We start from the raw sequence: 26,446 nt of genomic DNA, 5'->3' as shown, positions 1-26,446 counted from the left end.
GAAAAGAAATAGTAGTAGTGGTCATGATAGTGGGGCAGAGGCAGCTGGGTGACAGGTGGGAGGCATCTGGCAGGCTGGTGAATAGGGGGAGAATGGAGCCAGCAAAGAAGACAGAGATGGCTAAAGAGTGCTTCTGTTTGGCTGCTGTTTCATCAGTCCTTAGAAGAATAGGCAATGGTGTTTTCTCCTCCCGAGGCTGAATAGTATCTGAAGATGATGGTGTAGAACACAACTCTGTACTTAAAATGTGATTTTCTATTCAGTATTTATCATGTGCCAGCTGTGCTGCTTGTATCACATAAAATAGATTATCCCTATTTTATAGATGTAAAAACTGAAGCTTAAAGAGGTTAAGTCCACTTAATAAATTAGGAGAAAAGACTCTGGAATCTTTGAGATCTTTTATTTTAAGGATTTTATTTATTTATTCATTTGGAGAGAGAGAGAGAGAGAGAGAGAGAGAGAACAAGCAGGTTAAGAGGGAGAAGCAGACTCTCCCTAAGCAGGGAGCCTGATGTGGAGCTTGATCCTGGGGCTCCTGTGGGGCTCAGTCTAGGACTCCAGGATCATGACCTGAGCTGAAGCCAGCCAAATGAGCACCCAGGCACCCCATCTCTTACATATTTTCTCATTCCTTCAAAGTTCTTGAAGCTTCAACTGGCCAACTCCTTGGCATCAGGAGTTATTAACTGGAACAACTCTTGTCATTATGTCATGTACCTGAGGTTCATTATAAATTTTTAAAATAGATGTTATCTTTTATTGTTCTGTTTGCCAGATGAACAACCAACTTTTTTTTAGAAAAGCAAAGAAGATGGGTATCAAATGCTACAAATCTGGCATTTGATAGTTTTCAGTTAATTATGGATGGCATTTGTTTAACATTTAGACAATTTGGAAAGGAATTATTGGGTATTAGCTGCGTTAGCAACAAAGGTTTTTCTAAGTCCTTGGAACCATGAGTCAAGGTAAATAAAGGTCCCTTGATTAGAAAAGGGCACCAAAAAAGCCTTTGAAAAGTAGTTCAACTTGACTTTGACATTATATTCTTGGGAACTTGCCCAGTTTCAAGGTGAGGCTATTGAGACAGGAAGTACAAATGATAATACAAATTATGGGGTTCCAGTTAAATCCTCAAGTAGAAGCTGAAACTCTAAGGGAAGTTAACTATGAACTCAAAGATAAATTAAGCAAAAGTTAGAATTTACTTGTGGCTTAAAAGTCTTTCCTATTATTCCTGTACAGAAAGTAAATGCCACAGGTAATAAACGTATTTGCTTTGATCATTACCCAGCAAGTTGTCTTGTATACACTTTTAAAAACTCTGAGACACTAAAAAAAAAAAAAAAAAAAAAAAAAAAAACTCTGAGACACTGATGACATATTAATTCTGGCCCAAATCCATTGATGTTAAAAATGAAACCAATTGCATATTACCTGGCTAATTTATGACATTTGTCTACCTAAACAATATTTTGAGGAGCTGCTTTGTTGTCACAGAATACAAAGAACCATGGCACAAAAGGGAAAACATGCTGTATAGGCGGAAGAACAAAGAGACAAATTCTGAGATCCAATTTTTATCTCTCCTTTGTTTTCAGTTTTATTTTTCAAGTACTAATCTTAGCATTGGCTTCTGTTTTTGTTGACCAGACAAGCAACACTGGGGAGCTTGGTGGAAAATCAGAGTGGAGAAAGGAGAGCATTTGGAAAAAGGTAGGAGATGCTTATCTCCAGTCAGTCCAACTCCATGTTACCTAAAGAGCAGAGCATATTGCAGCCTATCCTTCCTCATTTCAAAGTGGCTTTCAGAACAATTAGTTTTGCAGAGAAGACATTTCTTATACCCCAGTGGAATAACGCTGTGTCTGAGATACCAGGAGTGGATTCTTTTTCTCCCTCCACGTGGCTAGAGAGAGCAAGACTTTTCTGTAAGCAGATAATTCAGCTCTAGTAGTCAGTTTGATTCAATTTGTGTTGGTGCTAACTTCAATTTCCACATTCCAGGAGGAGGGGTTGCCCTTTTCACACTGAGGCAACAGACCATGATCCTGACTAGTTTCATCATTTCTATGTAATTAAAGTGAGGGCGCAGACAATGCTCCTTGAGTAATGCCTGCATACACAAATAAATTTATCCAACTGACCTCTATTCCAGCAGGGAGCATCTGAGCCAGGAAATATTTAGCAGGTATAGATGTCCCAAGCAAACCAGTAGAAAAGTAGGGTGTGTTTCATTAATAAGTAGGTAACAAATTAATTGCACTCGATGCCTTATGTCTACAGACACATTCCCATCCACTTTGGGATATTTCAAGGTAAGCCTAGATGAAACTATGGGCAGATTGAAGATTTGTGGTTCCTTTTTTCCTTTGTTTACACCTAGCTCATTTTTGTGAATCTGTATGGAACGATGACTCCTTCCAGCATTAATAGATATTGTTTGGTTAGCAAGTCAAGGTAAGAGAAGACAGCCAGAGCATTAAATACACACATGCCACAGCGGCAGGCAGGCCAGACACAGACATTTAGGCTGTACAGTTCCCACCAGCATTTGGAATGTTGACCTAGACAACCAGGACCCCTGGAGGAAGTACAGATCAACTTTTGGCTGTCCATGGGCATGTGCAAATATATGCATAAAGACGCAAAGCCAGGAAGCAATGGCCATGTACACTAGGCTACAGGACCTAAGGGCCAAAACAACCCTGGTTTCCAGCTCAGGTAACTAATACTTATTTTAGAAAGCAGTTTAAAGATGCTGGCCTCACATGCACTGGGTGTGAAAAAGTACTGAGGCCTCTCCTAGGCCCAGCTGCCAAGAAATCTAACCAGGAGGGCCAATCATCTTTCCAAGACCAGCCCTTTTTTAGGGCAAAAGAATGAGCCAGTATAATCACAGTCACCTGGAACTAACTGCAGACAGAGCTGCTTTTGTTCTCCAGATGAAATCTTCCAAAGGGGATGCATTACTTTCCTAACTCCCCTCCCTAGAAGGAAAACAGTCTTGTATAATATTTGCTGTACTCTTTTGTTGTAATTTTCCGGAAAAATGTCACTTGTGATTTTTATGAACATATAAAAATAAAGCCTAGTACCCCACTGTACCCTGCATTCTCTGACAACACTCCTCTTTTGACTTCCTCTCATTAAATAGTATGAGAGCTGAAGAAGGAACAGATACTTCCAATCTAATGGAGGTTCCACTAGACCTTAAACTTTAGCTCTTTCCCCCTCCTTTTTTTTCTTACAAGTACTTCTCTAAAGTAACTTTTCATTTAAAAAAGTTCCAAATCTTATGAAATTTGGTTGGACTCTTACTATTTTTGAAGCAAAGAGCTGATCGCTTTTAGTGCTGCTGTAAATATTATGGTTCAGTGGCCCAGTTCCCCGGTTGCATGTCTCCAGTGGGATCAAGTTCATTTCCCAGGGAGCTCTGTGCCCAGAGGGTAGTAGGAGGGCAGCACAGAGGAGTATGTCTTCTCCATAAGCTTGGACAATGGTGTTATGCATCTTAGAGCTTTGCATCTGGTAAAAACCACAGGTGAAATGCATGTTGTTTATTTCTCTGCCCAATAGAGAAAGCTCTCCTTTGAGGGTAATACGAAACGAGTGGCTCTGATCCACCAACTCTGGGACACGGGCTTGAATTTTGTTTTTCTGACACTTATAACAATATACTGACTTGAGCTCTTTACCTGGGGCCTACCTGTGACCAACGCTGAGTTTCTGAGTTGACCATGTAGGGTGAACTTTGTGGTTTGAACTCTAAAACAGAGAAAAGTGCGGTAGTCTGAAGTTCTTATCCTGACCTCATTAGCACTATGCCCCTATATTCTGAAACATCATTCTGGGGTGATTTCAACATTAATTTGGTCCTAATTCTGGATGGTTCCAACTCAACTTGTCAAGGCTGTAGAAATACAGAATAATGAATGCTCTGAAATCTGTTCAATTTTTAACATCTCAAGCGCATTTTTGTTGTCATAAAAACTTAGACCCCAAATTCCCTTTTGATTTATTCTTTTTGCTTTACCTTCCATTTTGAAAATACATAGAACTGTCCTGCCACAGAGCAGAAAGAACATGGGACTCTAAAATCAGAAAGATCCAGGATCAAATTTGAGTCTTACCATGTAATTCATGTAATTTTAGGAAAATTTTTCCACTGCTTCAGATCCCCATTTACTCATTTATAAAAATGGAATAAATAATGAGGCATGGAAGAGAGACAATCAGTCTTAGAAACAGAGGAAAGAGGGATCCCTGGGTGGCGCAGCAGTTTGGCGCCTGCCTTTGGCCCAGGGCGTGATCCTGGAGACCTGGGATCGAATCCCACATTGGGCTCCCAGTGCATGGAGCCTGCTTCTGCCTCTGCCTGTGTCTCTGCCTCTCTCTCTCTCTCTCTCTGTGACTATCATAAATAAATTAAAAAAAAAAAAAAAAGAAACAGAGGAAAGAAGTTTAAATCCTAGTTCTTTTAGCCTCTTGGAGCCAGAAAGGTACTAGTATCCACTTCACATGGTTGTAATAAGGATGAAGTGCTATCTCTGCCCGTGAGTTCATAAGGGTTAAGCGGAGTGGGCGTGTGAAAGTCTCCAGCCCTGTGCCTAGTGTACAGCCAGGACGACATGAGCATTAATTTCCTTGTTCATTATTTGGGCAGTTAGTTGTGTAGAGGTCAAAAGCTCCTTTGTTTTTCAGGAGCTAAGGACCTCCGCTTATATTGTCAATAAACGTCTGAATTAGAGGACCAGAACAAGCCAGGACACATTTGTTGCCTTGCTCAACGGGAGTAGATTCTCTAGTGGCTTCATCTGTGTGGGCTACTAGAACAAAATGCCATAGACCGGGTGCCTTATGGACAACAGCAATGTATTTCTCACAGTTCTGACGGCTGGGAAGCCTAATATCAAGGTTCTGGCAGATGAGGGTCTTGTGAGAGCTCACTCCTAGTTTAGAGTTGGCTGGTTTTTTGCTATGTCTTCATGTGGTGGAAAGAACAAAGGACTTCTTTCTTAAGGGCACTAATCTTGGTCAGGAGGGCTCCACTCATAACCTAATCACCCAAAGCCCTCATCTCTCAATACCATTATGCTGGGGATGAGGATTTCAATGTATGGATTTGGAGGACACAAACATTCAGTCTATAAAGTAGAATCTTGGAAACATACGGAAATACACATTGTAAGTAGTCTGTGGATATGACCTTCTAATACATGATAGGTTCACTGTGTGTCATCCCTCGTTCACAATATATGGTTTACTGTGCTGTGCAAAACTGCAAGGAACATGGTGTGTGACACAGCTTTTCTATCAGGCTCTGTACAGGCTCCCAACCCTACCACTCTGGCATAATCACTCTGGATGACTCTCTCCTAATCTATCAGCAATCGGCATTATTTAGTCACCTAAGTATGGCAAACATATACCTAGGTTTCCAGACTATACGGCCACCCTGTCATAGTGTCAGCAGGTATAATAAGACAAAGAGCCTCACAGAGTTCACTCTGCTTTCTATATAGAAGAAACAAGAGTGTGGTAGCAGCCTGTTTTCCTGGAGCTTGGAGGGAACAGAGTCCCCCCCTGACTGGTGCTTCAGATACAGCTACTAAGAGGACCCACCAGTAAGCAATGCTTTCCCCAGTGAACCCAATTTCCATATAATTCATGACTTTCTTTTCTTTAAAGATTTTTTTTAAATTTATTGATTCATGAGAGACACAGAAAGAGAGGCAGAGACATAGGCAGAGGGAGAAGCAGGCTCCCTGCGGGGACCCCAATGCAAGATTTGATCCCAGGACCGGATCATGACCTGAGCTGAAGGCAGATGCTCAACTGCTGAGCCACCCAGGCGTCCTTTTTGTTTTTCATTAAGCTAATGAATTACTGAGGTCCTATACAATAAATAGGGGGAGATATTAGGAATTCACTTCAACATTTAGAGGCTCCATGAAGAAAGATGAGGGATGATAAGAAGGACTAGCAAATAAAGCAAAAGAAGTAAGAGAGCGTGGTGGTCCAGATCTAAGTGAAGAATGAGTTTCAAGAGGGAGGGGATGGTCGACTATGCCAGATACCACTCAGGGGTCAGGTAAGAAGAAGATCGACAACTGAGCATGGATTCCGCAACATGACCATTAGCCTTGATGAGGGCAAGTTGTTGCTGTTGGGGTCAAAGGACGGATAGGAGTGGAATTAAGAGAATGGGAGAAGGGAATTACAGAGGACTCTGAATCCTGCTGTTCCTTTATTTGTTGTTGCTCTCAGTAGAAGATACTTCACCAAGATCATTATGTCTGTAGACATTGCATATGTAACATGGAAGCAGCGCGATCTCTTCTATGTTCTTTGCTGCTTTAGAAAGGACTCAGCGCCCAAGCCAACACCCAGAAGCGAAGGGCCTAAACGACTTCCAGGTTCCCTCCCAGCCAAATGCTTATGAAGCCTTGTATTTCCCAGCACTTCCTGCCAGACTGTCCCTAGGACAGCTCTTGGGTCTTGCATGCTTGTGGACATGAGGCGCACAAACTCCTTTAGGTGTATGTTATGAGGATCTAACAGAGGGAAGCCAGGGCCCAGTGACTCAACGTAGTCACAACTTGAAGAGGAGGCTTGTCTCCAGGACAGCTCCCCCAGGTACCACTCCATTCTACCTCACTAACTCCCATCTTATTAGGCCGGTTGGAAGTGGGTACCCTGAGGGCTGTACCTCATAATGGCCTCACTCGCACATGCAAAACATTCTCCAAAGATACCTTTAAAGCGGTGTCTTTATACACCTACCCAGGAGGTGACTCCACTTCTGTGATTTCCCTGCTAAGAAAATTTTTTCTGCAGTTTTGTGAAAACACTCTTGAGCAGGCTGTCATTGGAAGATAATACATTCCCCAGCCATATTGTACCTCCTTATGTATATTTCCCAAATACTTTACTCTTTCTCCCCCCTGTGTTTTTCTTAGGTGAGCTTTTCTACCTGCAATTCATGCCATTCTGTTTTCTGTCTCCATAACCCTGACTGCTATGGAAAAGTGAGTCCTGCAGGGTAGGAAGCCTGATGATAATTGACAGCTAAATCTGTTCTCTGGAAACTGTGCATTCCACAGCAGCCCCAGCATATAAGATTCTTAAATAATCTCTTTGTTTATTCCCCAAACAGAAGGCAGTCAAGTCAACTAGTTCATTCCGCAGCATTGCGGGAGGAGTCCCATGCATTTCCCAACTTTTTTTCTTTTCTTTTTCTTTTCTTTTCTTTTTCTTTTTTTTTTCTTTTTTTTTTCTTTCTTTTTTTCTTTTTCTTTTTTTTTTTTTTTTGGAGCTGCTGTTGTAAAAGTTTAGTGTGCTTTGGGATGTGTCATCTCTTGTTTCTTAAGGGTCAACTGTGCTAAGAGAGAGAAGGTCAACCTAAATACTTCTCGGATTTCATTTCGGGAAATTCCAGGCCCCAACTCAGCTTGTTCTGTGCGTGTCCACCTCTCTGGGCTGGCCCTCTGTTGTTGCAGCTGTTGCTGAGCACAGAGCCCATTTATTCCCAATCAGCTGGAGCTTCCCGTCACTGCTGCCCAGATGCTTTTTCCTAAGGCGACTCAACCGAAATTTTTTACGTGATTATCAAACAGGGCAAGCTTCACAGGGCTTCGGAGTATATACCTCTAGTGTCTGCTGACTCTTCAGACCTCAGATGCAGCACTAGAGGCGAACTACAAGATGTCAACTGTCTCACTTAGGTCAACCTCCACCATTGTGCAAGTGCATCCAACCAAAGGAGGAAGTGGACTAAGGAGCCAAAATGGACACATGGAAAGTTTCTTTCATTGTACGCTTACCCCCGCCAAGCCGCAGTAGAGGCCTACTACCTAAAATTCAGGCTCAAGGAGAACTCAAAATTGGAGCTTTGACCTCAATTCTCTGTCCTCAGATAGAAAGAATGTTAGTGACTTGCCCAAGGTCATCTGGCTGACCACACCGTTCTCTTGTAATAACTTGGTATTCAATCTGAGGAAAAAAAAAAATCTCAAGGTGATGAACAAAAAGTTCTTTTTACAGAGGAATTTTTTTCTTCTTATTTACCCTAAAGGTCATTGGACATTGTGTTCGATGGTGATAGTTTTAATATGGTCTGTTCTTTCTGACTTGTTCAAAGTCTGTCTTTTGATAAGATAGAAATATATATTTATCCTCTCTCTATATAAACACACGCATGCATGTGTGTTTTGCCTCTAGTAATAGTTCCTTTGTCTGCAGGGACAGGAGGCAAGTGTGTGTGAGTGTGTGAATTTGAGCAAAATGAAAACATCAAAGTAGTAAAATAGACTGATCCAATATATACGATAAGAGGCATTTAAATTCTGCTAATTCATGTCTGACATAAGCTGCAAGGATATAAAATGGTACACATCACTCTTCTTTCTTCTTGAAACTTAGAGCAAAAATGATAATGTCCTAAAATAAAGGAAAATGTCCTTTAAAAATTTAGGTCTCCTCTCTTACTCTTCCCTTCCCTGTTGCCTGAAAAAAAAATGCAGAGCTCTCATTGATCTTGATTATGAACCCTGTGATTTAAAATGGTCTCTGCTAGTTTTTCAGGACACTAATCACATCATTTCTGTTTTCATCATCTTTTAAAGACATTGGCTCTCTGGGCTGATTTAGGCCAAAATTCATCAGCTGCATCTTTTAGTTTGCTGGCTGATACTTAGTATAAGGAAGGAGAGGACTTTGCTGAAGTTTCCCCCAGCTCCCTACAGTGCGTTAGTCACTTCACTTGTCAGTGGTTAATGAGGGGCACTCTGGAGTCAGATTGCATGGCTGGGAATCCAGGCTCTACCTCTTGTTTAACTAGGCAATCTTGGGATAGTTATTCCAGTTTTCTGAGCCCCATCTGTCCATTTTTTAAAATGTGGATAATAATGGCGTCTCCTGTACAGGGTTGCAAAAGTCAGAGGAGAATAGGTATATAAAGTGATTATTCCCTGGTACAAATTAAAAGCTCAATGAAGAGTTGCTATTTTTATTATTACATATGAAATTAAGTATTCTTAACCTGGAGAGAGATGAAGAGGGTCAGATTACCTAGATTTTCCAAAAGGTGCACCTGAATGGAACTGTGGGCCTCGGGAGCCGGCCTGCCCAGGTGTTCAGACCTCATCTACAAAGCTGTCAGCTATAGAGTTATTCTCTCCTGCTCTCTTGACTTTCAAAGGACTAAAGGAAGGCCCATTGTTAGCCACTGAAGGACATTCATTGGCTGGAGTATATCTGACCATAGTCTCTGATGGAACAAAAAAAATAATTCTTTATTCATGTTCTAACTTCCCCTCCAGGAAGTAAAACAACGCAACAGACAACAACCTTTTGTCTCAGGTGAGTTCAGGCTAGATAAACAGATAAATAGAGCTGTGCCCAGTTTTCTTTTCTCTTTTCTACCATTCTTGTAAGTGTAAAATAAGACTGTTGGGTCTGAGGCCCCTGTTCCCAGGATAAATGCCCTTTGTATATATTTAAAATTCATTTTAAGCCTCTTCTCAGTAAATGGCCCACCATCCCCAAAGGTGATGGCTCTTGTGATTTTTTTCATTCTTCATTACCATTCTAGAAGTTTATGTTAATTAAACCGTAAAGTATGTACATTTTTGTGTCTAGCCTTCCTCAACTGTTGGAGGAGTTTGGTAGAGTGACTTACGCAAAGGTACTAAGTTTATAAGTTACTAGCACATCTTTCTTTCCCACTCATCTCAAAAGTCACCGCTAGGTACAACTACTACAATCGGAAGGCTGAAATACATGTAAGTGGGCGCTCAACAAGCATTCTCCAGCAGACAAGATGGTATACCTTTAGTTGGCTATAGTTGAAGTATATCAACAGTATACTAATGAGGTAAATTAGAGGTTAATAGACTTCTAAGAAACAGTCTAGAAATCTAACGACCATGGGCATTGGTCTATGTATTTAACAGAGGGAATGGGAAGTATCAGCCGGCCCAGTAAGCCTGGGATGTGATTGGGAATTTTCCTGGAACCCCTATACATCAGGTGAGTTGTCGCGCTATTTGTTTACCAAGGGTTAGTTCCTGAATTTGACTCTGTTTCCAAACTTGTATGAGCCAGGCATACTATTATTTTAATTGCATACTTTAAAAAATCATACAAATTGATAGAATGAGAATGCAAAAAGAAAGAAGCTTCTTGATCTCATGGCAACTAAATTTAATGTTATGGAAAAGCACAGTAGATTCAGTGGGCTGAAAAAAACCCGTCCAATTAGGTATGAATAAGACAACTGTTAAAGAGGAAAACCGTATAGGAAAAATCCTAACAATCTAGAATTCCGCACCATGATGGCTTTACATGTGTCTTTGTCTTCCTACTTTAAAGGCAAAACAACTTGAAATATCTGGAGTGCTTATTGTAACAAACACAGAGCAAAACCGGAGGACTCTTGATTTAAGAAAAAGCCATGGTACTACATCAGAACAATTGGTGGATCTATATTCATCTAGGTATGTGTTATTTTTAAACTTTGTATGCAGGAAAGGTTAAATATATACAAGATAAACAGATGAATATAATGAATCCATACCATCACCCACCTTTAATAATTATCAACTTTCTGCCTTTCCTATACTGTTATTCATGCTCATTCCCCCTAGCTCCATTACTCTCATTAGCTTTCTAGGAGTCCTTTTTGCCTAAGGTAAAATTTATATACTTAGAAATGCACAAATCTTACCTGTATGATTTTGACAAATAGATACACCTGTGTGGTACACAGCCCTATCACAATACAGAGTATTTCTGTCTCCCCAGAAAATCTCCTCATGCTCCTTCCTAGGGAATTACACACCCCAACGCCCCAAATGTGACTACTTTTCTGATTTTCTTTTCCATTTTAGACTATTTTTCTAAAACTTCATAGAAATGAAGTCATAGAGTGTGTAATTTCATGTGTGTGGCCTTCTTTCGCTCAGCATAATGTCTATGAGGCTCCTCCAGTGGTGCACTGGCGCCAGCTCAGACCGATTATAAGAGTCAGCTGTGTGCGTCTCTTCCCAACTCCACATTCAGTGACTTCAAGCTGAAATAAGAGTATTGAGGTGGGAACATTTAACATCATGGAAATTGGCAAACCCTACAAATCAGGGTTTTTCCTACCCGGAAGAGCCAATTACAAGCACCTCACTGGACTCATGCATATGGTTGGGTAAATCAGCTGCTAAAGAGTATTTTTTGGTATAGATATACCACAAATTGTGTATCAGTGTACTGTGTATGTGTATGTTGAAAATTGCAGTGATATACATTTGTGTTATTTCCAGTCTGGAGCTATTAGAAATAAAGGGGCTGTGAATGTTCTTCTACAAATGTTTCTGTGGACATATGTTTTCACTTATCTTGGATAAATACCTAGGAGTAGAATTATAGACATTTTAACTAAAAATTAAATGTTCTAGGTATGGAGGCATCTTTATTTAAATAATTCTTAGATTAATGAGCCAAATTAATTGACCAATCCACTACACAGTCCAGATCACATCAGGTAAAGTACAAATCTCACAAAGGGTCTTTATTTATATGTTTATTTTAAATATTTTAAACCTTTATTTATTTATTTTAGAGAGCGGGGGGAGGGCCAGGGGAGAGGAAAGAGTCTTACGTGGACTTCACACGGCATGGAGCCCAACACCAGGCTCAGTCTCACAACTCTGAGATCATGACCTAAGCTGAAACCAAGAGTCAGTGGCTTTAATTGACTACGCCACCCAGGCGTCCATCACACATTTTGAAAAATAACAAAACACACATACAGAAACGGAATAAATGCAAAACAGACAAAAATGTATAGCTCGATGAATTACTACAAAGTCATTGTCTATAAAACTACCATCCTGGTCAAGAAATAGAACATTGCCAACATCTTAAAAGTCCTTTCTAGTTAATACTTCCTATATTTTTCTTCACAAAGATTATTACTATCTGAAGTTTATAGTGTCACTTCTCTGCTTTTCTTTAGAGTTTTATCACCCACATATGTATTTCTAAATGCTATAATTTAGTAATGATTACTTTTCGAAGGGAAACATGCATTCTTATGTATCTGGCATCTTTTGCTAAAAGTATTTAAAAGATATTTGTGAAATATTTTGTTATGTTTGTTTTTTTGCTATGTTTGTAAGAATAATTATTTTTTATTTTTTTCGTAAGAATAATTTATTCATTTTAAATGCTTTATACTTGCTCCATTGTCTTAAGTATTTTCGATTTATTTATTTGTTCTAATGTTCAGAAAAATTTGGGACCTCCCAATTTGGGGAAACTATGAGTAGTGCTACTATGAACATTCTTGTATATGAATCCTGATGCACACATATATATTTTTCTATGTCATTGAATATGGATTTTGTTGGTCATAGCGTATTGTCTTAGTCAGTTTGAGGCACTATACCAAAGTACCAGATACTGAATAGCTTAAATGACAAATATTTATTTCTCCTAGTTCTGGAGGCTGGGAAATCCCAGAGGCAGGTGTGGGCAGATCCATTGTCTAGTGAGGGCCCTTTTCATGTTTTGCAGATGACCATCTCTTTGCTGTGTCTTCACATAGTAAAGAGCAGGGAGAAAAGAAGCAAGCTGTCTTGTGTCTCTTTTTATAAGGGGCATTAATCTCATCAGGAAGCCTCCACCCTCATGACTTTCTTATTTTCCAAAGGCCCCACCTCCTAATACCATCCCACCAGGGTAAGGATTTCAACAAGTGAATGTGAAGTCCGTAACAGATACTTACATCTTCATCTTAATACAAAATACTAGAATGTCTTCCAAATGTGCTTGTTCATACGCCTACTTGGAATGCATGAGAATTGTTCTGCCATATTCTCCTTTGCTTCCCTCCATAATTTTAGCTAGCTCACAGGTATAGACTTGTTGATCAACAAAAATGTCCCTCTTTATCTTTGTAATATTTTTGCCTTGAAATCTACTTAACTATGGGCACTATAGGCACTACCGTAGCTGAATATTTTTTGTTATTGCCTGCAAAATATTTTTCATCCTTTTTTAAAAAAATTTTTCTGTATCCTTCTGTTGAGACATGTCTCTTGTATATAGTAAGTAGCGTTTTTTAAACAACTCCAATAATCTGCATTTTAATTGGAGCATTTAACATTTATATTAGTATAATTTGTGACCTACTTGGATTTAAATTTCCCATCTCATTATCTACTTCCTATTTGTCCTAATTGTCCTATATTTCTTTTCTCCTTCTTTTGGATTGATATTTTAAATATTTTCCATTTCCCTCATCCATTATCTTAGAATGTATGTACTCCTCCCTAGCATCGCAACATGTATCCTTGACCTATCAAGGTCTGATATTAATTGTTACTTTTAACCTATTTCCAAAAAATATAATATCTTAGAGCATTTTAATGCCATTTCCTGTCCCCAACTTAAATGCTACTTTTGTTGTTAATTTTAATTATTATTTTACATAAACAATATTCAAATAATGTACTCATAAAGTTACCATGTTATTTGCTATTTCTTTTTTTTTTTTTCATCTTTTACTTTTCATTTGGTTTCATTTTCTCCCACTTAAAGAATGCCCTTATTTTTTTTTTTTAATATTAGTCTGCTGGTAATGAATTTTCTTAGTTCTTATTTACCCAAAAATGTTTCTATTTCACTTTCATTAGAAATATAAATTAGCACTTATTTTCTTTCAGCACTTTGCAAATATCATTATCTCTGGCTTTCATTGATTTTTTTTTTTTTTGAGAAGTCAATTCTTAGTGTAATTATTGCTTCTTTTGAAGTAATCTTTTCTCCTCTGCTGTTTTGCAATCTGCTCTTGATTATAATTGGTTTTACTAAAATGTGTCTACTTATGTATCTCTTTTTATTTCACCCCTTGGTTTTGTAGGGTTTCTTGAACTGTGTCTTAGAATGTTCAGTTTTGGAATATTCTCGGCGGTTGGTCAAATATTACTTCTGCCCTATGTTCTTGCCCTTCTTTTTCTGGGGCTGAGCTTTACACCTGGCTTAGAACTTCTTATTCTATTCTCTATGCCTCTTATCCTTGCATCTGTATTGATCTTTTTTTGTTTCTTTGTGTTTCTTTCTAAATTGTTTCTTCTGATTTGTATATAGTTTCACTAATTATCTCTTCATTGTATCTGGTTAGTGTTGTTCGATCAATCATTGAAATCTTCATTTTGGTTTGTTTTTTGTTAAAGATTTTATTTATTTTGGGGGAGAGAGGGAGGGAGAGCCCACAAACATGAGGGGAAGGGCAGACAGAGAGGGAAAAGCGACTCCCCACTGAGCATGGATCTAAATGTGGGGCTCAATCCCAGGACCTGGAGATCATGACCTGAGCCTAAGGCAGACACTTAACCAACTGAGCCACCCTGGTGCCCTGAATTCTTCATTTTGTTAATTATGCTTCTAATTTCTATGTGTTTTTAAAAATGTTGTCTTTTCTCATACTTTCCAACTCTGGAAATTCTCAATTGTATCTTTACAGTCTTAATCATAGTAAGTGTGCTTATTTTAAAGTCTGTTTGATCACACCAACATCTGCAGCCCCAGTAAGCCTTTTATTTTATTTATTTTATTATTATTTTTTAATTTTATTTTTTAATTTATTCACGAGAGACACAGAGAGAGGCAGAGACACAGGCAGAGGGAGAAGCAGGATCCCTGCGGGGAGCCCAATGTGGGACTCGATCCCAGGACCCCGGGGTCACGCCCTGAGCCAAAGGCAAATGCTCAACCACTGAGCTACCCAGGTGCCCCTTGCCTTTAAATTGCCTGTTGTTTCTGGTTTCCCCTGTATTTCTCATGTATTTTGTGTTATCTTTTCACATGTATGGATGATTTTGATCATGAGCCAGACATTGTACTTAAAAGTTGTTGGTAGGGGGCATGTCGGTGACTCAGTCTGTTAAGCATTTGGCTCTTGATTTTGGCTCAGGTCATGATCTCAGCTTAGGGCTGTGGGGTCGGGCTCCACATTCAGCAGAGAGTCTGCTTCTCTCCCTCTTCCTCTGCCCCTCCCCCTGCTCTCACTCTCTCTAAAATAAATAAATCTTTTTTTTTTTTTTAAGTTATTTGTAGGAATCAAGGCTTGTATAATATCTTTCTCTGGAGATGATTTATTTTGTTTCCATAGTTGCCTTTGGGCACTAGCTATCTGGGATCCTCAATTTAATGTCTGGGATTGAAAGGATTGAAAGTTTGCTATAAATGGAGGACCACGTCTAGTTCACTGTACTCCAAGTATACAAGTCTTCAGAGTCTTTACCCAAAGTGCATGAGATTTATAAGCACTTCCTTGAGCACCTGCAAGGCTCAGTCAGTTAAGTGTCTGCCTTTGGCTCAGGTCATCATCTCAGGGTCCTGGGATTGAGTCCCGTATCAGTCTCTCTGCTTAGTGGGGAGTCTGCTTCTCCCTTTCACCCTCCCTGTGTTCTCCCTGTCTCTTTGTCCCAAATAAATATACAAAATATTTAAAATATATATATAAGTACTTCCTTGTACTGTCCAAGCAGCAACTTTACTCCAACTTTTTTTTTTTAAGATTTTATTTATTTATTCATGAGAGACAGAGAGGGAGGCAGAGACACAGGCAGAGGGAGAGGCAGGTTCCCTGAGGGGAGCCTGATGTGGGGCTCGATCCCACGACCCCAGGATCACGATCTGAGCCAAAGGCAGATGCTCAACCACTGAGCCACCCAGATGCCCTGACTCCAAGTTTTATCTACCTATTCCTGGGATATGTCTAGAGAACTGCTCAGCCTGTCGTCCCTTCTCTTTCAGTATTAGCAAGTGCCCCAGGGGAAAAGTGAGTCTAAATTTTTACTTGCCTCTCTTGATTTCCCTCTTCTTCTGGATCACAGCCTGGTAATTACTCACTATCTTGTTGAGTTGAATGCCTTACAGCAAATCTTATTCACATTTTATACAAGGTTGTCTGAATTATGGACTCTATCACTGCTGCAAATGCAAACTCAGAGCTCCTTTAGGGTCCAACATTGCATTGCATACAATTGTAGAAAAGTAGTACATGCCCTTGAAAAGCTCACAAAATTTTTAGTAGGAATACAAAATGTATGATGCAGATTTAAAGGAAGAGTACATATAGACTACCTGTAATGCTAAAGGCAGAGAGGTCTAAGAGACAAGCGTCAATAAGGACCTGGCCGTGGTCTTGTTGTGTGACCATGGTCTTCTCCCTGCGTTCCACGTACTTACTGTGCCTCTCTGATCTCATTTCCTAGCCCCGGCTTTAGCCTTATTGCTAAATGTTCAGTCTAACCACTTCGTTTCTTTTTGAGTTTGACAGGTACCCTGTTTGCAGTATCTTTCTATATTACAAGACTTTTACAGACACCTCAAGGGCAGTGTGTTTAAATCTATGCCCATTCTAGGTATTTTTCCCCATTTAATGGTAAGATATTGTTCTTCTTATCTATATAGCCTTGCTCATGAGCACTATTACATTTCATTAGATTCTGTTTACTTTAGCACTTTAAATGATCATAGCCTTGAAAGGCTAATCATTTCTATGAACTGTTTCCCGTGACGGCTGGATAAGAAATACTTAATAATACTAAAGCACACTTCTTGTTAAACTATCATTTATATTTTAATCATAAACAAGCGCTTTGGACTAATGCCCATTACACAGAATTGTAGTTGAAATTTAATAATTTTATTCTTCCTTTGGTGGTTTATAATTTATTAAAAATCTTGGAAGTAATCTTTCTTTTTACAACATTATATTAGTTCCAATGTACAACAAAATGATACAATATTTGTATATATGGCAAAGCAGAGGTCACCACAATAAGTCTAGTTAACATCTGCCACCATACATAGTTACAGAACTTTTTTCTTATGATGAGAACTTTTAACTTCTCTTCTTTTAACTTTTATGTATGTGCTACAGTATTAGTAATATAGTCACCATGCTACATATATTATGTCTCTATGACTTACTTATTTTATAACTAGAAATTTGTACCATTTGACTTGCTTCACTCATTTTGCCCATCTCCCAACCCCTGCCTCTTATAACCACCAATATATTCTCTATATCCATGAGCCTTTTTTCTTTTTCCTATATTCCACATATAAATGAGATCATATGGGGATGCCTGGGTGGTTTGGTGGTTGAGCATCTGCCTTCAGCTCAGGTCGTGACCCCGGGGTCCTGGGATAGAGTCCCACATTGAGCTCCCTGCATGGAGCCTGCTTCTCCCTCTGCCTGTATCTCTGCCTCTCTCTCTCTCTCTCTCTCTCTCTCTCTCGTCTCTCATGAATAAATTTTTTAAAAATCTTAAAATTAAATAAATAAATAAATAAGATCATATGGTATTTATCTTTCTCTGTCTGATTTATTTCACATAGCATAATACCCTTAAAGTCCGCCCATGTTGTCACCAGTAGCAAAATTTCATTATTTTAAGGATAAATAATGTATATACACTATACATATATATTCTGTTATATATATATAATGTGTGCATGCACACACACACACATATATATGTGTGTATATATATATATATCACATTTTCTTTATCTATGCATCCATCAATGAACATTTAGGTTGTTTCCATATCTTGACTATTATAAACAATGCTGCAACGGATATGGGTATGCATGTATGCATGTATCTTTTTGAGAGCTTTTTTTTTCTTTGGATAAATACTCAGAAGTGTAAATTGCTGGGTCAGTTTGTTCTATTTTTTATTTTTTTAAGGAACTTCCATACTATTTTCCACAGTTGCTACATCAATTCGCATTTCCAAGAGTGCCCAAGGGTTCTCCTTTCTCCACATCTTTGTCTCGTTGTTTGTTTTTTTTTGTTGTTGTTGTTGTTGTTGTTGTTTTTACAGATGTTATTTATTTATCCATTAGAGGCACAGAGAGAGAGAGGCAGAGACACAGGCAGAGGGAGAAGCAGGCTCCATGGGGACCCTGATGTGGTACTTGATCCCAGGACCCCTGGATCACGCCCTGGGCCCAAGCCAGATGTTCAACCACTGAGCCACCCAGGCACCCTTGTCTTGTTATTTCATGATCTTTTTGATGATAGCCATTCTAACATGTGTGGGGTAATATATCATTGTGGCTTTGATGTACATTTCCCCGATGACTAGTGGTGTTGATCATCTTTTCATGAACCTATTAGCCACCTGTATGTGTTCTTTGGAAAAAAAACAAGAAAGTATTTGAATAGACCTTTTGCCCATTTTTTAATTGGATTGCTTTTTCTCTATCGAGTTGTATAAATACCCTCTCTATTTTGTTATTAACCCCTTATCAGATATATATGATTTGAAAATATTTTCTCTCTCTCAATAGTCTGCAGAAGCTTTTTAGTTTGATATAGTTCTACTTTATTTTTTGCTTTGTTTCCTAAAAATTTTGAAAATAGTTTTAATAATAAATGATTAGTTTTCTATTTTATAAAATGCCTATTAATGAACTATAAGCAATTGTGAAAAGTTAACTCTTTAAAGAATTTTTAGCAGCATAGGTAAATATCCTTTATTGTAATGTTAAATGAAAAAGAACAAAAATCTGTATTCACTATAATTGTAGTCTTCTGTGTATGTGTTTGTGTGTGTATGTTCACAGAAGAAAAGATTAAAAGAAAATACATCAAATTTTTATTTCATTTTTTTAAAGATTTTATTTATTTATTCACGAGAAACACAGGAGAGAGAGAGAGAGAGGCAGAGACACAGGCAGAGGGAGAAGCAGGCTCCATGCAGGGAGCCTGACGTGGGACTTGATCCAAGGGTCTCCAGGATCACGCCCTGGGCTGAAGGCGGCGCTAAACCATTGAGCCACCCAGGCTGCCCTACATCAAATTTTTAATATTGATTTTCTCTGAATGGTGGGAATATGGAGTTTAAACTATTTATCTTTATGTTTCTTATGTTTTTAGAACTAAACATACCTTCATTAAAAATTACAGTAATAATGCAAATCTATTATAAAGAGTAAAACATAAATGGATAAGATAAAAAGTAACAGTCCCTCATTTCCTTCACTTTTTTTTTCTTTCCTTCATCTTTCTCTCTTAAGATAATCACTGTTATAAATTTGAGGTCTATTCTTTCAGATCTTTTTCTAAGACGTGTGTGTGTGTGTGTGTGTGTGTGTGTGTGTTTGTAAGTATAAATGTGTATATTTATGTTTCTGGGAAAAGAAGGCTTTCACTTTTAAATTTACTTAGAGGTGAGGGTATATGCTTTCCTTTTGAATTCAGACATTAATTGAGAAAACTATAAAATACTTGGCACAATTTTTTCACTTGAGACAAGAAGTAAAGAGAGAAAACAACCTGAGTGGTAGACCTGCAGGACAGATAATTCTGTAATGAATTTCATTGATTAGGCATTGATGGATCCCAGTGTATAATCTGCAAAGCAGGTGTAGAGTAAAATGAATTTAAACTACAGGATGAAGCCCATTATTAGGTTCTCTAATCAGTTCAAGAAAATTATTATTAATAATAAAATGGAAAATATCAGAATATATCACATGTATTAGGGTAATTATTGTGTGTCCAACAGTTATATTTCTGTATGTATGTATTTTTGAAGGTCAGGATGTAAAATGCACATCATGTGCTGACTGAAAATTAAATCTTGTTCTTGGTGTGTGCATGTGTATAACTCACTGGAGCTCAATAGTAATCCATTCAGTGATGCAGAAGAACAAGTAGGGACTTGGAGTGTGAATTAGGTCTACAGAAGACTGGGTTGAAGATGAGAGAAAATGAAGACAAACACTCTATACATGAATTACACTCTGTTACATTTAGCTAAAAAGATATAGCTCTCAACCTCAGCAATAAGAGAACATCAAATTGGGGATGCTTCATGAGTACAGCTGCTCTGATTTCCTCTGGTTCCCTCAAGGAAGACATGTTTGATGCTTGGCCATTGTCTTTATCTTCACGAGGGAGGTCATTCTGCAAGGTTGAAAGAAATGCCAGATAGGGTCTTTGTTGTGCTTTTTTTTTTTTTTATTGGAGTTCAATTTGCCAACATATAGCATAACACCCAGTGCTCATCCCATCAAGTGCCCCCCTCAGTGCCTGTCACCCAGTCACCCCCACCCCCTGCCCACCTCCCCTTCCACCACCCCCTGTTCGTTTCCCAGAGTTAGGAGTCTCTCATGTTCTGTCTCCCTCTCTGATATTTCCCACTCATTTTCTCTCCTTTCCCTTTATTCCCTTTCTGTTGTGCTTTTTGCACCCTAGGCCTGTTACCCAAAAATTACAGAATAGTTACTTAAATGGTTCAAAAATTTTTGCTTTCACTTTTTGCAACATCACCAATGCATATTGTGTCATTAGCTTCAAATTCTTTAATAGTGGCCAGGCAACACATAGGCCCATTCCTGCCACACTATTTTAACTTGCTATACCAGAAGTCCTAAAAGCATGATAAGCCTGGCCATGGGCTACCTCCAAGGTTAAACCTGATGTTAGAATGAAGTCTTCTACTTATTGGTCTCATCCTACTCTAGTCAGCATAGCTCAGACTTTGGAAATGTACTGCAGAAGATATTTTATTTGTGGATTGTCCAGGAAAGGAGGGAGATAGATCCTAATACCCCTCTCTGGATAAGAATGTAACTTCCTGAGAACAATGAAGAATTATATATGTGGAGGAACAGAGGAATGACAAAATTTATGCTATATTTAAAAGTGGCATAGACCTATATTCCTTTACCTAAATTTATATTCTAGTTGGCTAAGGTAACTTCCAGAATGTCAGCTCTCCTGTTCCCCTGTCCTTCCCTTTCCTTTCCCTCTGCTCATGATTTCCCTTTGTTCTACCTCTCCTTCATGCAATCCTGAGCGTACTCAGTATAGAGGGTTTTGTAAAACAGGAACCACTGAGGTTAGCTTACATCATTGACCCCCCCACCACCACCTTTTGTTTTGTTTTGTTTTTGCAAATTCGGTTCTATAAAACAGGCCTGGAGGGCTGGCAAGAGATTTATTTTAATAAAAGACCAAACACCACTGGTGAAAGGAAGTTACCAGAACAGATTGTTGGGGAGCTAAAGTCTGGCCAGAGAACATGGGTCTGTGTCCAAGTGTAGGGGCCATTTCTCACTCAGCGCAATTTTTGTCACTCTGAGCATCCTCTAGCCCCAAGCCACCACCAGTTGTTTGGGACACTAAGGAAATATTTTTGTAGGACTCTGGTCTATAAAAAAAAATTGATTTTAAAATGTATTATAAAGTGTATGTGCTCATTTAAAGTGTAGGGATTTATTGAAGATTTAGAGAAAATTTTTAGGTATTTGTATATTGTCCCATCACTGCACATGAAGATTTTTTTTATATGTCCAAGCATCATCATTTCCTGTTCAGATATAGAAACACTCTCTCTGTATTCTTTATTGTCATAACAGTCCACAGTTCCTCATTAATTTCCAATCCCCACTGTATGAAAAAGGCAGCAATGCTTTTATTACTCACCATGCCGTGACTATCCAGGAGTCACTTGTACAGAAACAGTATAGATGTTCTTGCCTCTACAATTCTCTTGAATCACTAATTCAATGTGTACATAATTAGTCATGACACTGCATCACTCTTCATGCTATCCATGAGTAGTCATGTCCAATGTCAAGGATTGAATATGGTTTCGTTGTTGATGAACAAAAATGCAACTGTCACCCAGAGTTGCTAGAAAATGTGAGCACTAATTAATTTTTTCATCCTGTTAAATTTACCATTCAGAGTTTTATAATGTAAACATAAAAAACAGATCTTTAAACCGTGCCTTCTGTTGACCTCTTTAAATCATAATCACTAACTCCTAGAATGGGATCTCTTTTAATGTTGACTGCATCCCTGCCCACCATACATCTCCACCAGGAGAGAGCATAGGCAAAGGGTCCCCGGGCAGAAGGAGAAGAGTGGTATCATTCACAGAAAGAATGTCCGTCCTTTTTATGCCATATCCTCTCTGGAAACCTAGGTGAGTATGACATCAGCACATTGACTGGAGGCAAGAGTGGCCTGTGATCAGAAGGGCCAGCTGGCATTCAGGTGCAAGTCTCCGAAGCACTTGGAGGAGATAGGTGTGGCCAACCCTAGAAGGCTGCCATATTTCCCTTATTATTTCTCCCTTGAAAAAGAGATATACGACCAAGGACCACATGGTTCCTGCTTGACTCTGCTCAGAGGTTGTCGGGCCAAAGGAAGTATGAGTGTGAGAGAATTGTAGTCAATTTATTTTAAGGGGGTTTAAGAGACCCCCCTCATTAGGTAAGCAGGACTCAGCAGAATGAAACTAGGGTAGAAACCAATTGTTAAAGGGCTGCAGAAGTAGTGGCAAGTTGCAAAAGTGACAGATACAACTACACATGAAGGGCTAAAAGGGCAAGCAGGAGAGTCAGCTTTGTACAGCTGCCAGGTCAGCGACCCCTAACACCTAGCACCCTGCCAGTCCCCGCCATGCCATCACTCACCAGCAGCTACTTCTTCCTCCTCCTCCTCCTCCCCTAAGTCTAGAGAGAGTCTGCAACTGTCATAGCACAATGGGGAAGAGAGAAACCCTAGCTAAGGAAAGAGAGAAAAAGAAGGAGCCAACCACATCCTCTTCTGCTCATTGCAGGCTGTCCCACCTATTGTAAACCTAAGCAGTACAAAGATGATAGCTTCAACTGAAAAGCAAATTTTCAGGTTTTCTTTTTAGGAGGGACATGGTATTTTCCTTGCTAGACTAAAAGTGTGTTTTATTTTTTGAAGTACCAGAGAATTGTTTGCAGCAGTGGTAAATGGTTAACAACCAGTTGTCTGACAGTGATGGCGGTGGGGACTATGGTCCGTAGTGTTTGCCCGCCATGATTCATTCCACCATGACATCACAAATGTGCAGTTAGAAAGAAATACATGCAATTGATGCTGGCAAGTGACATAGAGCCAATTTGGCCACTGATGGTTACCTAAGAGGGCCCTGAAAAGACTGTGACCTGCCCAAATTTTCCTCCAGGACCAGGGGAAGACCTAGCTCCAAGAATAAATTTAATTGCTTGACATGGGTCAAGAGAAGAAGGAAGGAAAATACAAAATTGCCCTCTAATTCTCCTCAGAACACAGCTATAAAGCATAACAGTCACATATGTGAAGTGACTTAAGATCCGTTGATCATGAAGACTTCATAGCAGGACACGTCAAGAGGCACCGAGGAGTATTAGCTCTTCTCTATTAGAGAGCTGGAATGTGAGCTGAGCCAATCTGCTCTACCTTGCAATGCGGAAGATGCAAGGCAATGGAACTGGTCGTGGCCTTGGTTTGGCTCTGATTCTGGCATGGAATCTCATTGATTCGGCCATTTCTGAGCAGTCAGTAGCATAGCTGTTGGAACTGGGGTAGAAGAAAGTGGTATCTATGAGGTTAATATTAAGCATATTTACAATAATCTCTGGAGACATCTAGAATTTAGTAGGAGGAATTTTAAGAAATGCCCTACATTTTTAAATAGTTGATAAAATAAATACTATAATGCCAGTGATATATAGATAATGACAATCATGACCGTGATACTGCCTGGGAAATTTGGCTTATCTTGTTTATTCTTCATATCTGGTCCTGAATTTCTACTTGGAGTGTCCTTTTCAAATACTTATCATTATTTTTAGCATAGGGACAATTATTTACACATTTTGGTCCTTGGGGCCTAGTATATTTGTTGAATGTCTGATGATGGTGATGGTGATGACCAGACTAAAGAGCAGAAGGGTAGGAAGTTTCTAGGTAGGGAAAGCAGATGGCCTGTTTTCTTTTAGATGTTTGCATGCTTCGAGGTGAAGTTTTCCGCTCACATAGCTAATAAGAGTTATGATTTGCATTATAAACTCCCTATTACATGAGTTCCTAAGGGGTAAACCATCTTGACCTTTTAATTATTAATGTCTACTCTCAAATTACAACTATATTCTTAATCCCTGTCCTGCTAACTGGCAATTTTCTGATAGATTGAGTTTTCATTCTTCCCTATTTCGTTAATTGCAACTTATATAACATATAATAATAGAATCTTCAGAACGGCACTTTGCCAACTGCAAAGGTTATCAGATGCTAATGAGCACTTTTAAATGGCTGTTAACTCATTACTATCAAGGCTTTTCAAGTTCCAGATTTCCTTTGTTATTTCTCTATTTTTCTACACATTATTTCTTTAAACGTATTCTTCAAGGTCATTTTAAATATGCTTGGGAAAAAACAACATATTTGATGGCCTTGTATATGTCAAGCATACTCCTCTGGTCATCTTATTTATTCCTTTCAACAAGCCCTGTGGCTAAGGTGTTCCTACTCTAATAAAGGGAAAACAAGGACAAAAAATGCTAAGTGATATGCTCAAGGTCGATGGTGAGGCAGGGATTTGAGTTCAAGTTTCGTGTCCTCAGATTTTATGTTCTTTTCTCTACAGAATTCAAGAGGGGTGCTGGGTGACTCAGTTGGTTAAATGCTGCCTTCCGCCCAGGTCATGATCCCAGGGTCCTGGAATAGAACCCCGCATAGAGTCTGCTTGCTTCTCCCTCTGCCCCTCCGCCTTCGCTCATGCTCTCTCTCTCTCTCTCAAATAATTAAATAAAATCTTAAAAAAAAAAAAAAGAATCTGGCCCCCCAGATACAGAGCAGCCCAGGTCACCAATCCAGACATTTTCTTTTCACCTCTGATGCCCTTAGGGATCTTTCCTGTCACTGAGATTAATAAAAGAGTTTCTATGAATAAATGTGGTTTAAAAAAAAAAAAAAACCACCTTAGAATATTATTGACAATAAGCATCATTTTTTGTGATTTTTATTAAAAGGGCTAATTATTTCACATTGTTAGAGTTTTATGAAGTACTTTTTAAAATTATATTTTTAGTTCCTTGGTTCACTCTTTGAAGCATGGCTGTGGATTTGCCCATAATTGCCATCCATCGTCTAGATATTAGGTTTAATTCAGGGACATGAAAGTTTCCTCTGGTTTCACTGTGATAACTTGGTCATGGTTTTTGCCTGTTTAGGCTTAGGATCCTCATTTGTGAAAAAAAAATATTGGATTAAAATAGCACTATCTATCTTAGGTACCCTTTCTTGGCTCATAAATTCCATCTACAGTAAATATATTATCCCATTCATTCCCTTAGGTTTTAAAACATCATCTCACCATCTTACAGATTGCATAATAAACACTTATAAATTTAAAAAATAAATAAATGTATCATTAAGTATTATAAATTTAGAAGTATAATCCAAAGTCCTGCTTCCACCAGGGCAGCCCTGGATTTTACATATGATCCTGGTGATTATTAGTAGTGCTTTCTACTCTTACACTGTTCTGGTTGGGACGACAAATTATATGGTTACCTTAATTATTTGCTTGTTTAAATACAACCTTAATGGGTTATATAAAAATACATTTCATTTTTCCTAATATTCCAAATTGAACTCATGATTCAATTTTTAATAATTAATTATGTAACTGTAAGTATTACTAAGGGCCCAGAAACGTAAAATGATATCTATCATGTTTAGTTGGGAACTAAATGTACGTTAAAATGCAGATATAAACTTAGCTACATGTGGCAACATTAACAAAAATCACTTATTTTTTTAAGATTGAAATTCTTATATTTTGCTCTTCAAAACATAAAGTGTTTTATTTACATAATCGTGTTTTTATTCTTAAAAGATGAATTGAGAGAAAGGATTGATGTTGTTGGTTACCAATCTTTGTTCTCAAATACAGTGTTTTGTTATGGATAATCTTTAACCCCATTAAACAAAAGATCCCATAATCGTGGTGAAAGGTATTCTCTTTTAACATTGGTTTTTGTACAACTAGAGACACCTTGAATGTGTTATATAAATATTCTGGTCAGTGAAAAGCAACCAGTGGTAAAGAAAATCTTAAGGAAATGTATAGAGGGATCCCTGGGTGGCGCCGCGGTTTGGCGCCTGCCTTTGGCCCAGGGCACGGTCCTGGAGACCCGGGATCAAATCCCACATCGGGCTCCCGGTGCATGGAGCCTGCTTCTCCCTCTGCCTGTGTCTCTGCCTCTCTCTCTCTCTCTCTCTGTGACTATCATAAATAAATAAAAATTAAAAAAAAAAAAAGGAAATGTATAGAATTATCTTTTTTACTTTCCTGGTGAGTTTGTATCTCAACGTCGGTGTTCTTTAGCTTCCCATCTGTAACCAGTGATGCACCACAGATAAAAATTAAGCAATGACTAAGAGCAAAAACAACGGAAAACTGCATAACCATCAGCCCTGTGGACGGTGTCCTGATGATGATGTGCTGGGCGAGGTCTGAGGAGCCATGGTACGTGCTCACTGGACATTCTCAGCAAGACATGAGTTTGTTCTCACTGCTTGCTGGCCGGGTGACAGGTACCTGCAGGC

The 26,446-nt window shown here is 38.8% G+C and overlaps 1 long non-coding RNA gene across 1 annotated transcript in view; it reads left to right on the top strand.

The window, feature by feature from the left end:
• The first annotated feature begins 1,558 nt into the window (after window positions 1-1,558).
• Window positions 1,559-26,446, top strand: part of LOC112654741 (uncharacterized) — a 48,484-nt gene continuing 23,596 nt past the window's right edge. The window contains exons 1-4 of the long non-coding RNA XR_004805462.2: window positions 1,559-1,716; window positions 9,324-9,363; window positions 9,957-10,032; window positions 10,375-10,499. This is a non-coding gene — a long non-coding RNA (uncharacterized LOC112654741). The remainder of the gene's footprint in view (window positions 1,717-9,323; window positions 9,364-9,956; window positions 10,033-10,374; window positions 10,500-26,446) is intronic.

This window comes from Canis lupus, chromosome 15, assembly GCF_003254725.2.
Source record: "Canis lupus dingo isolate Sandy chromosome 15, ASM325472v2, whole genome shotgun sequence".
In the NCBI taxonomy this organism is placed as follows: Eukaryota; Metazoa; Chordata; class Mammalia; order Carnivora; family Canidae; genus Canis; species Canis lupus.
This window is presented reverse-complemented; position numbering and strand designations above follow the sequence as displayed.